Source organism: Podarcis filfolensis (genome assembly GCF_964270895.1).
Source record: "Podarcis filfolensis genome assembly, chromosome: 8".
Lineage (NCBI taxonomy): Eukaryota > Metazoa > Chordata > Lepidosauria > Squamata > Lacertidae > Podarcis > Podarcis filfolensis.
Genome location: NC_139611.1, coordinates 19730853 through 19751697, shown reverse-complemented (window position 1 = coordinate 19751697; position 20845 = coordinate 19730853). Strand labels below are relative to the sequence as shown.

At 42.8% G+C, this 20845-nt stretch overlaps 2 long non-coding RNA genes across 2 annotated transcripts in view; one reads left to right on the top strand and one right to left on the bottom strand.

The window, feature by feature from the left end:
• Positions 1-20845, top strand: part of LOC310769578 — a 136203-nt gene that overhangs the window by 24657 nt on the left and 90701 nt on the right. The window lies entirely within an intron of this gene.
• Positions 1-20845, bottom strand: part of LOC310769613 — a 73360-nt gene that overhangs the window by 39187 nt on the left and 13328 nt on the right. The gene's annotated exons all lie outside the window — the stretch shown is intronic.

Below are 20845 nucleotides of genomic sequence, written 5' to 3'. Positions count from 1 at the left end.
CTTACAAACCATATTCTCTAATTGAACTTTGGCCCCTAGTGGCAGAAATTGGTAACTACAACTTGTTTTTTTTTGAGATCTTTCTCGGCCAGTGGAAAATTTTTCGAACTGTTTCTGTATAGAAATCCCTAGTTTATGTGACTTTGATAGCTCCCAGCTCCTTTGTACTCTCTGGACGGAAAATTCCTCTGAGATGTGGTAGAGTGAAAGAAGCCGACTTGCCAGCAGAGAACTTTGTTTATTTTTATGACTCCAACAATCAATGGAAGAGGAGATGGCTATATTTAGGCTGTGAAGAACATCTCCTTTTGGATTATAAATTTGGTCTCTAAACCAGTTTGGCGACAAGACCCACAACCCTTTCTTTCTATAAATACTATACAACTTGGATTTGTAAGAGGGACAATACATCACTTGGATTATAAATTGGACTACATTTGGATTATAATTGCAAAATTAAAAGGAAAGCCGAATTAAGGATTAGCCCGATTGGGGGCATGAAGATTGGCTTTCATCTGTGACTGAGATGTTGGACTAACTTTGGCTTATAAGTCATGTTTTTCTCTTAAATATTTAATGCATTTATTATATATTTGAATCTAAGTTTTGAAATTCGACTTTGTTGTGGGGATTTGGTGAAAAGGGGACTATATTTAAAGATACTGAACTAAAATGACACACCAACAAAAGAAAGGGATGGAGGGGGGAACGCCAACTGATAGGAGAGCATCTAAACAAGAATCTGACTTTAGAGCAGAAATATTGAAAATGTTCGCAGAAATTAAACAGAGTGAAAAGAATTTGGATACTAAACTGGAACAAGTGAATAAGAAAATGGAACAAGTGGATAACAAAATTGGGAAAATGGACAAAAAAATTGATGAGACAGTGAATGAACTGAAGGGGCAAATAAAAGAGGTGTTTAAAAGAACACAATCTGTGGAAGAAGGCCTGAAAAAAACTAAATTGGAGATGAAGGAGGTGAAACGGGAGGAAGAAAGGCTGAAAGTGGAAATAACAGAAATTAACAAATCTCAGGAGGAAATTAAAGATACAATTGCCATGAATGAATTGAGACAGAGGGAGGTTAACCTGAGGCTGAGATCGGTACCGGAAATACAGAATGAAAATATTAAAGAGAAGCTGATAGTAGAAATTGCGAAGTGGCTGGAACTATCAATGGAAGATGTGGCAAAAACAGTACAAAATGCATTCAGAATGAGAGTAAGAACAACAAAGGCAAGGAAATTCCCAGGTGATTGTTTAATTACATTTAAAGATCGGGAGATGAGAAATTTGATACTACAGAGGAACAGAGAGAAAAGACTGTACATCGATGGAAATTACATAATTATTTTTAAAGACATACCGATTAGGCTGTTGAAACGAAGAGATCCATATAAGCCACTGGTACAGATACTTAAGAAAAATAAGATCGATTTTAGATGGGAATTTCCGGAAGGAGTTTCATTCTTTTACAAAACTAAAAAACGCAGGTTGACAAGCCCAGAAGAGATTGGGAAATTTACGAGAAGGTACAAGGAACTACAAGTTGAAGAAGAAGATGTGAAGGGTGCAGGAGTAGGAAGAGGATTAGGACTTAGAGACGAGTTAGAATCAGTGGAAGAGGAAGAGGAGCAAGGGAAAAGATCTGAGGAAGAAGAAGACGAAGAAGGAGGTGAGGAAGAGGAAGAGGAAGCAGAAAAGGAAGATAGATTATAAGTAAACAAATAAAACTATTTAATTCGACTGCAAGATGGCGTTAAAATTATGGAATTGGAATATTAATGGGATGAACGATAAAAGAAAACGAAATAAAATTGAACAATTTCTTAAGAAGAAAAATTTGGACATTATATGTTTGCAGGAAACGCACGTGGCAAGAAGACACAGGAAAATTTTGATAAATAAGAGACTAGGGAATGAATTTATATCATCAGATAAAGAGAAAAAAAGAGGTGTGGTTCTATACATCAAAAACAAAATTGAAGCTAAACAACTCTTCAAAGACGAAGATGGGAGAATTATAGCAGTCCAGATCAAGTGGCAAGGCGAAAATTTAATAATTGTCGGGATCTATGCACCCAATGGAAATAAGACTGATTTTTATAAAATTTTGGAAGAAAAACTATTTGATTATATGGATCAGAAGATCATAATAATGGGTGACATGAATGGCGTGGTTTCTCTACAGATGGATAGATTAAGAGAAGGAAGAAACAAAGAAGGGAAACTTCCAAAGACTTTCTTCTCAATGACTAAGAATTGTAATTTGATTGATATTTGGAGGCTCAGACACCCGCTGGAAAAACAATTTACATACCATTCAGAACCGAATCAGTCAATGTCAAGAATCGATCAAATTTGGGTTTCAAACGAATTGACCCCAAGAATTCAAAAGATTGAAATTCAACCTAAAGTAATTTCAGACCATAATCCAATAGAATTGGAATTAAAAGGATTTGAGGAAAGATCTTTTAGATGGAGAATTAACGACTATTTATTAGATGATGAAAAGATCATGGATAAGGCACGAAAGAAACTAACTGAATATTTTACGGATAATCTTAATAAAGGTACAAAGATTAGCATTGTTTGGGATGCAAGCAAAGCAGTGATGCGAGGTTTCTTTATTCAGCAGAATTCATTGAAGAACAAACTTAGGGAAAAAGGGAAAAAAGAAATCTTGAATCAGATTATGGAAAAGGAGCAAAAATTAATTAAAAAACCAAACAGTTTAAAGATTAAACAAGAAATTAAGATTTTACAGACGCAATTTTCAATTATTATAAATAAGGAAATAGAATGGAACATCAAAAGATTGCGACAGAGAAACTTTGAATATGCGAACAAATCAGGCAAATTGCTTGCATGGCAAATTAAAAAGAGAAAAGAACAGAATACAATCAACAAAATTATGGTGAATGGAGAAGAGAAAGTTTCCCCAAAAGAAATTAGGAAAGGATTCTTGGACTTTTATAGACAATTATATAAGGACAAAGAAAGAAATAATGTGAAAAAAATTGAAAGATTTCTAAGAAATAAAAAGGTGCAGAAGATCCCGACAGAACAAAAAGACAAGCTGAATACCCCAATTGAAGTCGATGAGATTAAAGAGGTCATAAAGGAATTGAAGAGAGGAAAGGCCCCGGGACCAGATGGATTTACATCAGGATACTATAAGGAAATGAGTGAAGTTTTGATGACCCCATTGAAAGAAGTAATGAATAATATTTTAAAAACAAGAGAGATTCCAGAAACATGGAAAGAAGCATTTATAACATTAATTCCCAAACAAGATTCAGATTTAACACAAGTAAAAAATTATAGGCCTATTTCTTTGCTGAACACAGATTATAAAATATTTGCGGGTATTTTAGCAAAGAGAATCAAAAAGATATTAATGAGTATTATCCACAAAGACCAAGCAGGGTTCCTGCCAGGCAGACAATTGAAAGACAACGTAAGAAATATAATTAACACTTTGGAATATCTGCATGCCAGAAACGAGAAGCAAGCGATATTAATGTTTGTGGACGCTGAAAAGGCCTTCGATAATATAATATGGGAATTCATGTTGAAAAATCTTGAATATATGGAGGTAGGAGAAGAGTTCTTTAATGGTATCAAGGCAATATATACAGAGCAGCGAGCTAAATTGATAGTTAATAATGTGGTTTCCGAAGATATAAAAATATCTAAAGGAACAAGACAGGGATGTCCGCTCTCGCCACTGTTATTTATAACGGTTCTGGAGGTCTTTTTAAATGCAATAAGACAAAACAGTCGAATAAAAGGGGTAACAGTAGGTCAGAATGAATATAAAGTGAAAGCTTTTGCCGACGATCTGGTTATAACGATGGAGGAACCATTAGAAAGCGTTGGAGAGGTACTGGAGGAGATTGAACAATTTGGGATGGTGGCCGGGTTTAGATTGAATAAGAAAAAAACCAAAATAATGGCTAAAAATATGGAGCAGGATAAGATAGAAATATTGCAACAACAAACGGAGATAGAAGTAGTGAAGAAAATAAAATACTTGGGAATATGGTTAACAACTAAAAATATTGACCTATACCAGAATAACTATGTTCAAATATGGAAAGGTATAAAAAAAGACCTGGAGGTGTGGAATAGAATGAAGTTGTCCTTTTGGGGCAGGATCTCTACAATTAAGATGAACGTGCTCCCAAGGTTGTTATTCTTGTTTCAGACAATCCCCATAATTAAGGGGAGTGGAACCTTCAATGATTGGCAAAAAGTGATATCAAGGTTTATCTGGCAGGGCAAGAAGCCAAGAATAAAATATAAATTACTTACGGATGCGAAAGAGAGAGGAGGCTTCGCCCTGCCAGATTTGAAACTATATTATGAGGCAGCATGTATTTGCTGGCTAAAAGATTGGATTAAGCTTGAAAATAAGGAATTATTAGATCTTGAAGGTTTCGACAACAGGTTCGGGTGGCACGCTTATTTATGGAGGGATAAGAAAAAGGTTCACAAAGGCTTTGGAAACCACGTCTTCAGAAATTCGTTAATAGAAGTATGGGACAGGTACAAAAGCCTCTTAGAACCAAGGGTTCCACATTGGTTATCTCCGTTGGAGGCTATGAGTATAAAGAAAGTGAACATGAGAGGCAATTGGGCTACATACGGAGATTTGGTAATGAAGGAAGGAGGAAAATGGAAACTAAAACCATATGAACAAGTTAAGGACTATGTATATGACTGGTTACACTACTTCCAGGTAAATGAAATGTTTAAGAAAGATGCAAAGGAAAAGGGGTTTATAGAAAAAGACTCTAGGTTTCATATGGATATAATTAACAGTGATAATAAGATTTTGTCAAAAATGTACAAGATATTGCTGGAATGGTGCACGAAGGACGAAGAAGTTAAATCAGTAATGATACACTGGGCTAGAGATTTCGGATATAATATCCAATTTGATGATTGGGAGAAATTATGGAAAGAAAATTTAAAATTCACTGCATGCATGGGATTGAAAGAAAATGTGATGAAAATGTTCTATAGGTGGTATATCACACCTGTCAAGTTAGCTAAAATGTATAAAATGGACAATAAGTGTTGGAAATGCAAAGAAAGGGAGGGAACATTTTATCACATGTGGTGGGAATGCAAGAAAGTTAAGAACTTCTGGGAAGGGATATATAACGAACTAAAAAAAATGTTAAAATATACTTTTGTCAAAAAACCAGAAGCTTTTCTTTTAGGTATCACAGGAAAAGAGATAAGAAGGAAAGACTGTAAGCTATTCCAGTATGCAGTTACGGCAGCAAGAATCTTACTAGCCCAGAAGTGGAAACAGGAAGAAACGCCGACAATTCAAGAGTGGAGAACGAAACTAATAGACTATGCGGAGCTAGATAAACTGACTGGAAAAATAAGATACTATAAAAATCGAAAGTTCATCGAACACTGGGGGAATTTTGTAGATTATCTGAAAAATCTATGTGATTCACAAACAACGCTAGTGGGGTTTCAAGAAGCACTGTAAAGGTTAAGATGTATTGTTTGGGAAAATATATATTGGTAAAGGAGAAAGTTAAAAGACAATGCAAAAAAGGAAATGCGTTATAGTTAGGAGTATATATGGATGATTACCAGAAAAATCGAAGGAAGTCTCAAAAGTATAATTTGTGAAAATTTGGCTAGAAATATATGATTTTTGCTGTAAACTAATAAAAAGTATATTGAAAAAAAAACAAAAGAAGGCCCTGGGCTCCCTATTCTTGGTGTGTGGATCGAGGTGCCTTGGCAATACTGCTGGATCCTCAAGTTCAAGTTCCTCAATGCCTGAAGGAGCGTCTCCACCCCCATCATTCAGCCCAGACACTGAGGTCCCACTCCGAGGGCCTTCTGGCAGTTCCCTTCCTGCAAGAAGTGAAGCTACAGGAAACCAGGCAGAGGGCCTTTTCGGTGGAGGCGCCCGCCCTGTGGAACGCCCTTCCATCGGATGTCAAGGAAATAAACAACTATCTGACTTTTGGAAGACATGTGAAAGTAGCCCTGTTTAGGGAAGTTTTTAATGTTTAATGTTTTATTGCATTTTTTATACAGTGGTACCTCGGGTTAAGTACTTAATTTGTTCCGGAGGTCCGTTCTTAACCTGAAACTGTTCTTAACCTGAAGCACCACTTTAGCTAATGGGGCCTCCTGCTGCTGCCGTGCTGCTGGAGCACGATTTCTGTTCTTATCCTGAAGCAAAGTTCTTAACCTGAGGTACTATTTCTGGGTTAGCGGGGTCTGTAACCTGAAGCGTATGTAACCTGAAGTGTATGTAACCCAAGGTACCACTGTATTCTTTTGGGAGCCACCCAGAGTGGCTGGGGAAACCCAGCCAGATGGGTGGGGTATAAATAATACATCATCATCATCATCATCATCAATCATTATTATCGTCGTCGTCGTCGTCATCATCATCATCAATGCCTTGAACTGGTATTTCATTCTTTCAGCAGCAAGGAAAGTTGGAGTTTTGAGGTCTCTAAAGAGATGGAAGAAGCAGTTGGGAACAATGATTTGATCGCAATAGTTATAGACCTTGAGAATGTAAGAAGAGCCCATCTAGTCCAGCAACCTGTTCTCTCATTGGCCAGCCAGTTGCCCCAATGGGAAGCCTCCAAGCAGGACCTGAATTCCACAGGGCCTCTCTCTCCCCTTGGGATTCCCAACAGATGGTATTCAGAGGCACCTTTTCTCTGACAGTTGGAGGGAGGACTTAGCCTTCATGGCTGGTAGCCTTTTATTCTCCGTAAGCAGTGAGTGATTGGTTCACTTCAATGCAAAGCCCCATGGGGGAAGTTCTCTGGTCTTCCCGACTCAGGATGGAAATGTTGTAATGTTCTCCACCCAGAAACTCTCCCCAAACGTTTCCTCTTGGGCTCAAGTTCCATGCAAACAGCCCATTTCGGATTATTTTTAGACTTCCTCTCCTGGGCCCAGCTGGAAACCGGACACGAAAACACAGCTTCAAATGAAAGAGATGCTAAAGGAAGGATGGGGAGGCTGTGGTCCTCTGGGTGGTGTTGGACAGCAATTCCCATTAGCCTCAGCCCACATATCCAATGGTCAGGGATGATGGGAGATGTAGTCCAGTAAGATCTGGAGGACCACAGGTTCCCTCATCCGTACCCTAAAAGGCAGACCCAGATTTCTCTCAGCCCTCCCCAAACCAGGATGAACTCAGTGAATAGCTCCTTCCAGAACATGGAGGTGGTATCCATTGTTTCCTTCTCACCCTTCTTATCCTGGATACAACCCTGTGGTATAAGCTAGGTGGTGGGTCCAAAGTTCACCCAAGGAGCTTCATGCCTGAGCAGAGATTTGAACTCAGGTCCTCCAGTCCCGGCCTAGCACTCTAACCACTGCACAACACTGCCTCTTCAGCTGAAGGGTGAGATGTTCTTTGGTGCTTATTAAGATTTGGGTTCAGGAAGGAATTACCTTGCTTCACCTTGGGCGATGTCTGAAGAATCCCTCAACTAGGGATGGATGTATTCGTCAATGTTGGTTTCCCTCCATTTCTCATTTCTTTCTAGGCTTAAGTTCAGCCTTTCACATTCTGAGACAGTGTTGTTGTTTTTAAGAATTTTAAGAAATTCATCAGTATTTTAGCATACATTTCCCCTGCCATACACATTTGCAAGGAATTTTGCCTAATTTACCATCTTTGCGATGGGGGGGGGGGGAGAGGCGATTTCCCTTCACCTAATGCATTTTTGCATGTTATTTTCACCCACAAAAACATTTTTAAAGGCAGTTTCTCCCCTCAGTGCACATATTTTTGTACAAGTCATTTGCTTGGTGAACCGCATCACACAGTTTGGAGAAGTACGTGTTTCAAAGGATGCCTGCATATTGATTCAGGTAACATTACACAAAGTGCGAATTAGGCAGAATAAAATAATGTAAAAATAATTAAACAGTTGACTAGTTTAAATCTTACTATTATTGCTATTATTATTATTACTATTATTATTATTATTTTCCTGTCTTCTTCTTCACAGACCAGGAAAAAGTAAAAAGCATATGGATAAAATACAGAAAGCTAAAACACATAAAATATAAGAGTTAAAGTGTAATTCAACTAGGACAGAACAGGAGGAGAAGGAGGAGGAGGAGGAGGAGAAGAAGAAGAAGAAGAGTTTGAATTTGATATCCTGCTTTATCACTACCCGAAGGAGTCTCAAAGCGGCTAACATTCTCCTTTCCCCCATTTGCCCTAGTGGACAAGCTCTCACTGGTTCCTACACACAAAAAAGAGGGTGCCTCCAAGGCTCTCAGGTCCCTGTCCTCTGCCCAAATATACGTCATGAAGGTGCCAGGTTTTGATTGGTGGGGCAGTTCCCTTTAAGCCCCAATGGACCAGCCTCCCTCGCAATTTGGACTGGTTACCAGTCACGACTGGTGATGCGTTCTCCTCCATCCCAGGCCTTCTCACTTGCCTCCTGCTCTCTCCTGACCCCCTCATGGCTCTCTCTCCCTCCGGATGTTGTGGCTGGTATTGTTTTCGAACTGTCTCAGTTTCAGACTCCCAACTCCCTTTTGTGCTTGGACGGCCACCAGCCAGCATCATGTCATACCAAAGGCCGCACATGCAACACAGGATTTGGAGAGACAATGCTCCATTGTGGTCTACAATCTGGAAGCGGCAGCTGCCGCTGCCCAGAACGGATGTCTCATTGCAGCATCAGTCGGACCCTAGAGATTTGTCTCTCAGAGTGCGACCCACTCCCACCCCCTGCACCAGCAAACACTTCCCATAAGTTCGTCTGGCTCATGATATCATTCCTGGAATCGACTTCCTTGGCCGAAATCTATCCTATTGAGGATGGGGAAAGAAAACAAAATTCCTTCTTCCTGAGGCTGTGCTTCTTTGGACAGCTCGTCCCACGCTTTCCCTGCAAGGCTTAAGGAGACACCTGCTCAAGGATCTCTGACTAAATGGGTTCTCCAAACCCCAAAGGGTTTTGAGACTGTTCACACAGCGCATCTTTGAACTGTGGAACTCTCTCCCACAGGGACAGCTTTCAAAGAGGATTGGACGGATCTGTGGAGGGCAAATCTATCAATGGCTATCGTGATGGCTATGTTCTTGCTTCCATCGTTGGAGCCAGAGGTGCTTCTGAATGCCAGTTGCTGGAAACCGCAGGAGGCAAGAAAGCTCCTGTGCTCAGGCCCTGTTTGCTGGTTTCCCCACGCGCATCTGGGACGCGGGTGGCGCTGTGGGTTAAACCACAGAGCCTAGGGCTTGCTGATCAGAAGGTCGGCGGTTCGAATCCCCGCAAAGGGGTGAGCTCCCGTTGCTCGGTCCCTGCTCCTGCCAAACTAGCAGTTCGAAAGCAAGTCAAAGTGCAAGTAGATAAATAGGTACCACTCCGGCGGGAAGGTAAACGGCGTTTCCGTGCGCTGCTCTGGTTCGCCAGAAGCGGCTTAGTCATGCTGGCCACATGACCCGGAAGCTGTACGCCGGCTCCCTCGGCCAAGAAAGCGAGATGAGCGCCACAACCCCAGAGTCGGCCACAACTGGACCTAATGGTCAGGGGTCCCTTTACCTTTACCTTTACCACGCGCATCTGCTTGCCCACTGTGAGAACAGGATGCTGGACTAGATGGGCCTTTGGCCTGATCCAGCAGGGCTTTCCTTATGTCCTTAAAAGTAAGTCTTCCTTATGGATTCAGCCTGGATAGATTCTGGGACATCTGAAGTCATTCCTTTCATCTGGAGAAGAAGACAATTCCAAGCTGATCTTGGCTTCCCAGAGAAGCCTTGGGGAGGTGAAAGGATGTAGATAGTTGGGGTGCAAGCGCCACGCTTTTCTGTACACAGCCTGTTACCAAGGGTTATGTTGGAGAAAAGGGCCATAGCTCAGGGATAGGGAATCTGCTGTGTATGCAAAAGGCCCTTGATTCAGTCCTTGGCATCTTCACAAAGAGCTTGGAATGCCTCTTGCCTGAAACCCCTGGAGAGCTGCTGCCAGTCAGTGTAAGCATTACTGAACTGGATGGACTAATGGTCTCACTCGCTGTTAAGGCAGCTGCCTATGCTCCTGTAGCCCATTAAGCTTTGCTCAGAATAGACCGTTTGAAATTAATGAACCAAGGCTGGACATGCCCCTAAACTTCAATGGGTCTACTCTGACTAGGACTAGCATTGGATACAACCCTAAATGCTAATTTAGCAACCCTAAATTATAATTATTTTGAACCTTCACCATAAGGTCCCAAGAAGGGGTTACAGCAATTTAAAAATACAATGTGAAAAACAGTTTAGAACAAATGACAGTCACGGGAATAGGGTGGGTCCATATATGTATATATATATATATCCCAGAAGACGAGGGTAAAGAGCTGTGTCTTCAGCAATTGATGGTAACTATACAATGAAGGTGCCAAATTTACAATTTTAGGGCAGCCACAGAGAACCATACCGCTCAACCATCCCAATTTGAGTGGGACATCCCAGGATTACAGAAGCCATCCCAGCTTCTGACTGGATCCCAGAATGTCCTGTTTTTTTGGTCCGGCAATCTAGCGTGAGTCAGCTGGTTTACACCAGAGCACCGGACCAAAAGACACTTATTCTTTTGGTCATGAGCAAGACACCTGGCTCCTGCGAGAGCTCAGGACCAAAAAAGCGAGCATCCTTATTTTGATCTGTGGGCTGTTGGAGGGTATGGAGAAGGTCCTCTCCCAGGTCACCAGCTCCTGAAATTCTCAGGGCAGCAGAAGTTCCCCTCTGCTGATGTTAACACCCAAGAGGATCTGTAGGATCCACCGAGACCATATAACACAGGTCCTGAAAGACCTACTCCCAGTACATTTCCAAACATAGTTCAGTGTTGGTGCTGACCTTTAAAACCCAGTATACGTGAAGGAGCGTCTCCACCCCCATCGTTCAGCCCAGACACTGAGGTCCAGCTCTGAGGGCCTTCTGGCAGTTCCCTCCCTGCGAGAAGTGAGGTTACAGGGAACCAGGCAGAGGGCCTTCTCGGTACTGGCTCTCGCCCTGTGGAATGCCCTCCCTTCAGATGTCAAGGAAATAAACAACTATCTGACTTTTAGAAGACATCCCTGTTTAGGGAAGTTTTTAATGTGTGGTGTTTTATCGTGTTTTTAATATTCTGTTGGGAGCTGCCCAGAGTGGCTGGGAAACCTGGCCAGATGGGAGGGGTATAAATAATAATAATTATTATTATTATTCAGATAGGTGAGCCCTAAGTCTTTTTGCGTCATTTCCCCCTTTACAGTAAGTGTAAAGAAAACTTCAGAGAGGCCCAGAAAACTTCACAGAGGCCCAGATTATTTGCTATCTTCTCCCAAATGCAGTTCAGTGCATAGAATCATAGAATTGTAGAGTTGGAAGGGATCACGAGGGAAAATATAAAGCAGGGTTACCCATTAAAGCCAGGAAGGGGGAATGATTGTTTCTTGTGTTGGAGAAGTGTTGGCAGAATGATGGATATTTTAATGCCTTTTACTGATGGTATGTAAACTTTTGTCTCTCAGGGGGAATTGCCGTGGCCTTAGGTTGATACAAGCCATTAGCTGGAGTCGACTCACCCCGTTCTGGATTCCTAAGAAGATAACCCTGGCACGGCCTTACCTGTGGAGATAACAGAGGAGCCATCCATCTACCATCGAAGCAAGAGAATGGGAAGGTACAGGTCAGCAGCTGTAATGACAGGTGCTTTTAACCTTCCATGAAGATATTTCCTCCCATGCAAGCTTTTAAAGCTGATGGGAGAAGTGGCGACGACTAGTTTTTGTGGACCTTAATGTCCTCCGCGGGGCATACCAGGAGATGTGATGATGTCCCATCAACCTTTGCCTCTGGCTCCACACACCACTAGTATGTGGCCTCTGGAAGGTTCCCCAGAAGGCACTGCGACTCCCATCTTATTCCCTGTGTGAGTTGGGTCTTAAGAGGCCTTTGCTCTGCTGCCTGCCCTTGAGCCCGTAGCTCAGTGGTGGAACATCTGCTTTGCATGCTAAAGGTCCCAGGTTCTAATCCCGACATCTCCAGGTAGGGCTGGGAGAGAGAACCCGGTCTAAAATCCTGGAGAGTCGCTGCCAGACAATACTGAGCTCCACGCGCCACAATCCCCAATCTGATGGAGGCAGGAGATTGAAAAACAAACAAACGAGCCAGTGGAAAATTGAAGTCAGTTGTCACACACACAAAAAAGTCACCTTCCTAGATGTCACATCGCTGGTTTTCTCAACCAGTTTAGGCCTCCAGGGAATTCTTGGCAGCTTTCGCTTTCAATTTGCCCACATCCTCGTCTGGCCCTGGAGAGGGTGGAAATTCTGCTGAGCAGCTTCAACAGGAGTGGGAGAGGGGGAACAGTTGGATATGTTCAGCGAGGCATCAGCAAGGTGGGTGGACTACAAATGACAAGGAACTGGGTCATGGCCAAACAGAGAGGTCAGCAGTGGAGATACGGGAGAAATCCAGTGAGAGCTGGACCATAAAGAAGGCTGATCGCCGAAGAATTGATGCTTTTGAATTATGGTGCTGGAGGAGACTCTTGAGAGTCCCATGGACTGCAAGAAGATCAAACGTATCCATTCTGAAGGAAATCAGCCCTGAGTGCTCACTGGAAGGACAGATCCTGAAGCTGAGGATCCAATACTTTGGCCACCTCATGAGAAGAGAAGATTCCCTGGAAAAGACCCTGATGTTGGGAAAGATGGAGGGCACAAGGAGAAGGGGACGACAGAGGACAAGATGGTTGGACAGTGTTTTCGAAGCCACAAACATGAGTCTGACCAAACTGCGGGAGGCAGTGGAAGACAGGAGTGCCTGGCGTGCTCTGGTCCATGGGGTCACAAAGAGTCGGAAACGACTAAACATCAACAACATGCTTGTGCTGGGCCCAGGGGTAACCCGAGAACCACAGTCCAGGTCCAGTCCAGAATCCAAAGGTTCCGCTAGGAGTCAGTCTGACAGAATCAAGGCAGGAAACCAGGCAAGGACAGGTACAGGATCTTGCATACAGCAATGTTGCTCCCGCAACCTGGGGCAGGGTCCGACAGCCTTTTATCTTTGTCGGGGTAATGGCCGGTCCTAATCCCCCGGCGACTCACCTCCCTGTTTCGCCCAAAGGCGAGCACTCCTCCTGCAAGTACTCAGGTCTCTCCTTCTCTTAGACCTCAGTCTCTGCAGCTTGGTAGATGTTGGTGGGTTACTAGACCGAGGGGCTGCCTCAGCCTCCCCTGACCCAACTGGTAGTGGAGCAACTGTAAGTGATGGCCCAGCTGAAGGCAACGAGGTAATCCCCGCATCTGGAGCCAGGGCAGGCTCAGGCTCAGCTGGTGTTTGTTGCAGGGGAATCTGTGCAGACTGGGACTCTTCAGGATCAAGCCCCAGACTTGGTTCAGGTGATGCCTGAGGCAAAGGATCCGGTGCAGACTGTGACTCCTCTGGTTCCGAGTCCGAGCCCGAGTCCCAGGCCATCACAATGCTTCAATTTATGCATAATCCATACTTTCATACAATACTGCACTTAGAGAGTTGGACTAGGACCTGGGGCACCAAGGTTTCAATCCCCTCAGCCTAAGCTCACCTCACAGGGTTGTTGAACCATGATGGACCATGCACACTACCTGGAGCTCCGTCGAGGAGAAGGTGAGATACAATAAATAAATAGTAATAATAAAATATATCAAGGTGGATTACGAAACATACGAAATCGGTCAATAAATGTCTGGGAAACATTATGCAAAACATCAATAAAGCATCCATACCAATTTATATGATGGGAACTTAGGGTTAGCCATGCTGGATAACATCAGTGGGTCTACTCTGCGTAGGACTGGCACTGGATGCAACACTTTTTTGGGCCTGTTTAAAAGCATTTCTAAACCGCTTAATATTTCAGAATCCTTAAGCGGTATGCAAAAACACAGCCACAAAGCTTCAATGGGTGTTATGTACTGAGTTGAATAGGATCCAAACTGCAGCAGTCTGATTGGTCCTAGAACAATAGGATCCAAAAGGCAGCAGTCTGATTGGTCCTAGAACAATAGGATTCAGAATGCAGCAGTCTGATTGGTCCTAGAACAATGCAGCAGTATGACTGGTTGGCAGGAACCACCCAATCATGCTCCAGATAAAAGTGAATCCACAACCTGATTGGCTTACAGTAGAATTCCGGAATTAGCCAATCATGTGCAGCCCATTGTGTAAATAATATATATAAAGCAGATACTTTGAGGGGACATTCATTCATTCCTCCTCACCACTATGAGCTGAATAAAGAGCATGAAATCACTTTGCGACTCTGAGTATATTTCAATGGGTCTACTCTAAGTAGGGCTAACATTGGATACAACTCTGTTTCTGAATTTGAATCTCTGTATGTGTGCTAACTTGGGGTCACTAAGTTATGTTGGCTCAATTAGTGCTATCCAATGTTAATGCCACGCAGAGTAGACCTGCTGAAGTTGATGGACATGGCTAACTTAGACCTATTGATTTCAATGGCCTATACTCTGAGTAGAACTCAGTTGGAAGACAGCCCACTTTGTGAACACCACACCCTGGATTTAGCCTTCGCAGGGGTAACATCGGCAAAGAAGACATTTGGATTCTCCTTAGAAAGATGTCAACAGTGAGGCTGCTGGAGACCTAGACATGGCCCCACAGCGCCACCTCGAGGTATGGTGTGGACCTCCTCAAGGATGATCATGTCCACTTTCACCTTGTAACTATGTTGATGTTCAAAAACTCGTTGTAATGGCTGCTTTTTTCTGTTCAGGGTCAATCCCAGTCCTACCTGGCATGCCAAAGACAGAATCTACAGCATACCCTCTAACATTTCTCTGATGAAAATAGGGACGCCCTATTCAAGAGGAAGAAGAAGAAGAATTTTGCAATTTATACCCCACCCATCTGACTGGGTTGCACTATGGGCGGCTGTGGTCGCCCATAGTGTGGTACCTCTGGTTACGAACAGTGGTACCTCTGGTTACAAACTTAATTCGTTACAGAGGTCCGTTCTTAACCTGAAACCATTCTTAACCTGAGGTACCACTTTAGCTAATGTGGCCTCCCGCTGCCGCCGCACCGCTGCCACATGATTTCTGTTCTCATCCTGAGGTAAAGTTCTTAACCTGAGGTACTACTTCCAGGTTAGTGGAGTCTGTAACCCGAAGTGTTTGTAACCTGAGGTACCACTGTAAAACATTAGGCATTGAAAAAAACCTTCCCTACACAGGGCTGTCTTCAGGTGGCTCGGGGGTCAGATAACTCCATACCTGCCCACATATCTAGGATAAAATAGGGACATCCTACTGTACCCTCTATGCAATCTCTATAACAGAAGGTATCCTCCTTTCTTTTTTGAAAAAATAATTTTTATTTGATTTTACAAATACGAATTTATAGCATTCCAAATGCATATCCATATATAGAGATTACTCTGAATCTCGAGACTTCCCCCCACCCCCTCCACGGATCCTATTGTCAACATTTGCAACTGCATATATTATTCCATATTCTATATTTTATATCAATCCATATTGTCCATAGTATTTGTTACATTACAGGTGGGTTTCAGATCCTGCTAATGTTTCAATCTGCTTGCAGCGATCTCCTAGATAAGTTATAACATTTTCCCATTCTTTTTAAAAAGTTTTCGTCCTCTTGGTTCCTGAGTTTTCCAATCAGCTTTGCCATTTCAGCATAGTCCATCAGCTTAGCTTGCCATTCCTCTCTGGTAGGGGCTTTATCTTTCCATCTCTGGGCTAGTAGCATCCGAGCGGCAACAATATGTATCCTCTTTTAATGCTGATGGTCTTTCCAGTGGTGGAGCTTCATGCTCCGGCACTGGGGGTTGTGGAGAGCAGGTGGTGCGGGGCTGGTGCGCATCCCAGGGGCGCACGTCCTGGGGTGTGGCACCCAGCGCAGGCAAGGGCGCAGCCGCAATGGCACCCATCTGGGATTGCGCTGCCGGTTGCGGTGCGCTCCCCCCGCACTCTTCTTCCTCTGCCAGTGGGTCTTTCTCCAGAAAGCCATAGCAGTTGTCCGCCCAAACCACGCCAATCCCTTAAACAATGTTCTGGGCCTTAACCATCTGGCAGTCAGCTCTTGAGGCTCACTCTGCCCTCCCCCAATTTCTGTGACGGACAGTTCCTGCTGGTGTTGAGTCATGATGCTGAATCCTGAATATTGCATCAATGATATGAACCAGCTCAGCAAGATTCCATAGCCCAGCCCACCCCCCGGGTCTGAGGGTTAAAAGCACCATCTGCTGAAGAGGCAGAACATCAACTTCATTGGTCAGGATGTCCTAAGAGATCTGGCCTTATAAAGGAGTAATGAAAGTTTGATCCCCAGCTTCTCCCACATAGATTTTCCCAGCAAAAAACAAATTCAGTGGGGTCTGTGTGTGTGTAGTCCAGCATTTTCCCAACATGGCACCCTGCAGATGTTCTGCACTACATCTCCCAGCAGTTGGCTGAGGCTGATGGGAGTTGTAGTCCAAAACATTTAGAGGGTGTCAGGTTGGCACAGTCTATGCTTAATGCAATTGAAATTATGTACCACTGTAAATCCATTTTCCCTAAAGGCCCTTACAGCACAAGCTCTCCCCATAATCTTCCACTCTACCCATAACCAAGAATGTGCACCTGTCCTTTAGAAACACTGAATCACAAGGGTCATTGGGAGTTATTTGTGGGGGACCTGTGCCCTGACAGAGAGAAGCAGCGCTCCCATGTGGCATGGCAGGGCAGATCAAGGAGCACACAAAGCGCCTCATGTTGCTTTGTAACTCATATATGAGAATTCCTGGATGCCAAGACCCTAGTTTGGAGCCAGTACTCTTTGGTGAAAGAACCCCAGCAGAGATTTAAAGTCACTAAATATGCAGCAAAGTAAAGTGTGGAAATAGACTGTTAGACCTTTACGTGCCACTCCAAATGAGTTCCAAAATTTCCCCCTGGAAAGTTTCTTTCCAAATCTTCCCTCTTCCCCCAGCATAGGAAAAAGACCACACAGATGGTAAGTTAAAAAATGGTTTACTTACAAACTCTGCAAAGGTCAGGTTCATAGGCTTCAGAAAAGTTGCACAGGCAGTAAAACTCAGCTTAGTTACAAAGTGGTGAAAGATCCTAGATTATTGGTATAGGAACTCATTGTGTGGCTTGTGAGAGCCATGCGGCTGAGCTGGAGCAATCAGCTCAAGCCATGTGCTTTAAGTGTATTGTGTGGATGTGACCATGTCCAGTCTTTATTGAGCACTTGTTCTGATTTGTTCTCATTTGTACAGGGTGGCTATACAATGATTAGCATTCACCCCAATTTGCTTGTGGGATGTTTTACACATCTTCTCATTCACCCACACTTTCCCTATGTATTTTCCCATTACTTTTCCTAACCTCAGAAAGTGGATTGCCTTTATGTGGACTCGCTGCACCAATTTGCTTGGACCCACTTCAGTTGTGCAAACCCAGACAGCTGGCATGTTCATAAAATACATAAGAATATCTTAGGTTTCTATTTTTCTGCCTGAAAGAAATGAATTCAGTTCATGTTTACCAGCTCCTAATCTCCTCCTTCCCCCCTCCTTTTTTTCTTTGGTTTGGAACTAAGCAACAAAAACAGGATGGCGGTTTTTTATATTAAAAAAAAAAAATCCCCCAAAAGAACAAATACTCACTCGAACTGGGTTATCTCATTTATAATAGCACCCTTCATTTCAGAGAGCGAAAGCTTACCTCCGGCAATGTGTGAGTAGCTTCGTAGCGAAACCAGCACGGCTGACAGAAATGCAACTGCTTCGGTCTAATGGGGTTCAGGCGACCCTATTTGAGAGGGAATCTGCTTGCTGAGCTTACAAAATGAGCCAATTTGCGAGCGTCGGCATAAAGGCGCCCTAGAAATAAAAACCAGTGAACTGTAGATCTTTCAATTTTTATAACATCTATTGAGGTGGGCGGTTGAAATGCAGCGAAAGCCTACAGCTGCCTGTAGCACATTTTTCTCCTGGTTTGAACCTCAATGCAGAAAAGGGGACGTGTGCGGGGGTGGTCAGAAAACTTTCCCCCAACTTCCGGTTCAGCGCGACTTTGAGTCAGGCGGGGATTTCTTCCTTAGAGAAGAGTCCCGAGCTTTTCGGAGGAAAATAGGGGTTCCACAGGGCGCCGTGGTCCCCTGAAAAGTATCTGGTGGGCGTTCAGATACACTGTTTCCCGCGGAGCCAAAAAGCGGAACTCTCAGCCGTCAGGTAACTCCGTTTTGGAGCGAAGAGTACGGCGGGGGGAGAAGCGGGCTGAGGGAAGCCATAGCTGTCTCCGAAAACGCGAAGCCCCGAGCCTGCAGGAGAAGCGCTGGATTCTCAAAAGAAAGAAATTCGAGCCTAAAAAAGAGTTAAAACTAAAGTGGATGTCATCTAAGGAAAGACTCGAAGAAGAGGAAGTCAAAAAGAGCTCGACTTTTATCTGAAATCAGCGTGGACGCAGAGACCTAAGCAAAGCGGGAGAAAGTGTAAGTGACGCTAGCGGCTAAAGTTCTTCTCTCCGCTCTACACCCTCTGAGACTATATTAGAGGATACAAAATATCTGGCAAGAGAGGAAGTAGAGGGGGAGCAAAGAGGTAACATTTAGAAACTATTTGATATAATCTAGCCCTCTTTGAGATAGTGGGAAAGAGGAAGAATTTAGCTTCATCTCTGAAAGTTTTGCGTAACGGAGGACTCCATTGCGCTACGGCGTGGGCGCCATTACATTTTTTTTTTTTTTTTTTGCCTTAGAAGAGAGAGGGAAGGGGGAGGTACGGTAGTGCCGCTTCCCTCCCCCCCCGAAACTCGGAAACTCAGAAACTTTAATAAATAGACTGTTTATAGTTGATATTACCCTTCCTTTTTCGAGGAAGGGAATTGGAAAGGTTTTCTCCTCCCCCTCCTTCTTTCCGTGTGCTTTCCTTCCCCATTTCACTGTTGGCTGACCTCTGGTGGATGGGAGAGAAACTGCAACTCATTTTGCTAGCATTTGCTAACCTCCCTGGGCTGGCTTAACGTTTCTGAAAGTATTTGAAAGCCGGACTTAAACACTTGAGGGAAGGATCTTGATCGATTTGAATTTCTTGGTTTACTTGAATTTCTTCTGGATTCTTCGGCTGACCGGACTTGTAGTGGAATATAGCCCAATTGAGGGCAAGAAGACTAAGAGGATAAGAAGATAAAGAGTGGTCCCATGAAAAAGACATATTCTGCAAACGACATTGTAAGGAATAGACTATTAAGAGGCAGGAAGAGCTGGTTTAATTATCGGATTTGACTGGACCTAGACTCAAACTTTGGATATTTCTGACTGGAATATAATTTGAACTCTGACCTGAGCTCAGAACTTTGATCTTTGATTTTCTTTTTGGTGGGATGCTGGAATATTTCATTTAGCGGATTAGTTTAACTGGGGACACCAAGAAGAAATTATTGGAATATTACTTCAGATGTCCTAGTGGAACTGGTTCTGAGCTTTGTAATTATCGATAGAATTGAATTATCATTATTATCATTATTACTAGTATTTTCTTATACTTAATTGAAAATGTCCCACCAACCAAAGAAAGGTGGGAATGGGGGAACCCCAGTAGAAAGAAAAGGGTCCAAGCAAGAATCAGATTTCAGATCGGAAATCTTAAAAATGTTTGCAGAAATTAGACAGAGCGAGAAGAATTTAGAAACAAAGATAGAACAGGTAGACTTAAAGATAGGGAAAATGGATAAGAAAATAGATGAAACTGTAAATGAATTGAAAGGCCAAATTAAAGAGGTATCCAAAAGAACTCACGTATTAGAGGAGGGAATGAAAAAGACAAAATTGGAAATGAAAGAACTGAAACGTGAAGATGATAAAATTAGAGTAGGTCTCTTAGAAACTAATAAATCACAAGAGGAAATGTGGGATGCGATCTCCATGAACGAACTTAGACAACGGGAAGTTAATTTAAGGTTGAGGGGGGTCCCAGAAAACCAAGGTGAAAATATTAGACAAAAACTAGTAATAGAATTGGCACAATGGTTAGAGTACCAAGTAGAAGAGATAGCATGTATGGTACAGAATGCCTTCAGAATGAAAGTGAGAACGACAAGGGCAAGAAAACTGCCAGGGGACTGTTTGATAACCTTTAAGGATAGAGATATGAGAAATTTGGTACTCCAAAAAAATAGAGAAAAAAGACTAATGATAGATGGGAGTTATATAATTATTTTTAAAGACATTCCAATTAGGTTGTTAAAACGAAGAGACCCCTATAAACAACAGGTGCAAATTCTTAAAAAGAACAATATTGAATTTAAATGGGAGTTCCCGGAGGGGATCTCCTTTACTTACAAAAATAAGAGACATAGATTGTCCAGCCCGGAAGAGATAGGCAAATTTCAGAGGAAATATAAGGAATTGCTAGTAGAGGAAGAAGAAGAACTTAAAGGAGCAACAGGAGGAGTGGAGGTTAAAGGCGTGAAGGATTTGGCGGAGAGGGGAAAAATGGGAGAAAGGCTAGCGGGAGAAGAGGAAGGGGAGGGAGAGGAGGAGGAGGAAGAGGAAGAAGAAGAAAGACTATAAAGAACTAATATATAGAAAAATTTCTTTTATCTTGATTATTCGGAAATAAAATGGCGTTAAAATTATGGAATTGGAATATTAATGGACTGAACGAAGAAAAAAAACGGAACAAGGTGGAACAATTTCTAAAGAAAAAAAACTTAGATATAATCTGTTTACAGGAGACACACGTGGCGAAAAGGCATAGGAAAATTTTGGTTAATAAAAGACTCGGAAATGAATTTATATCCTCAGACAAAGAAAAGAAAA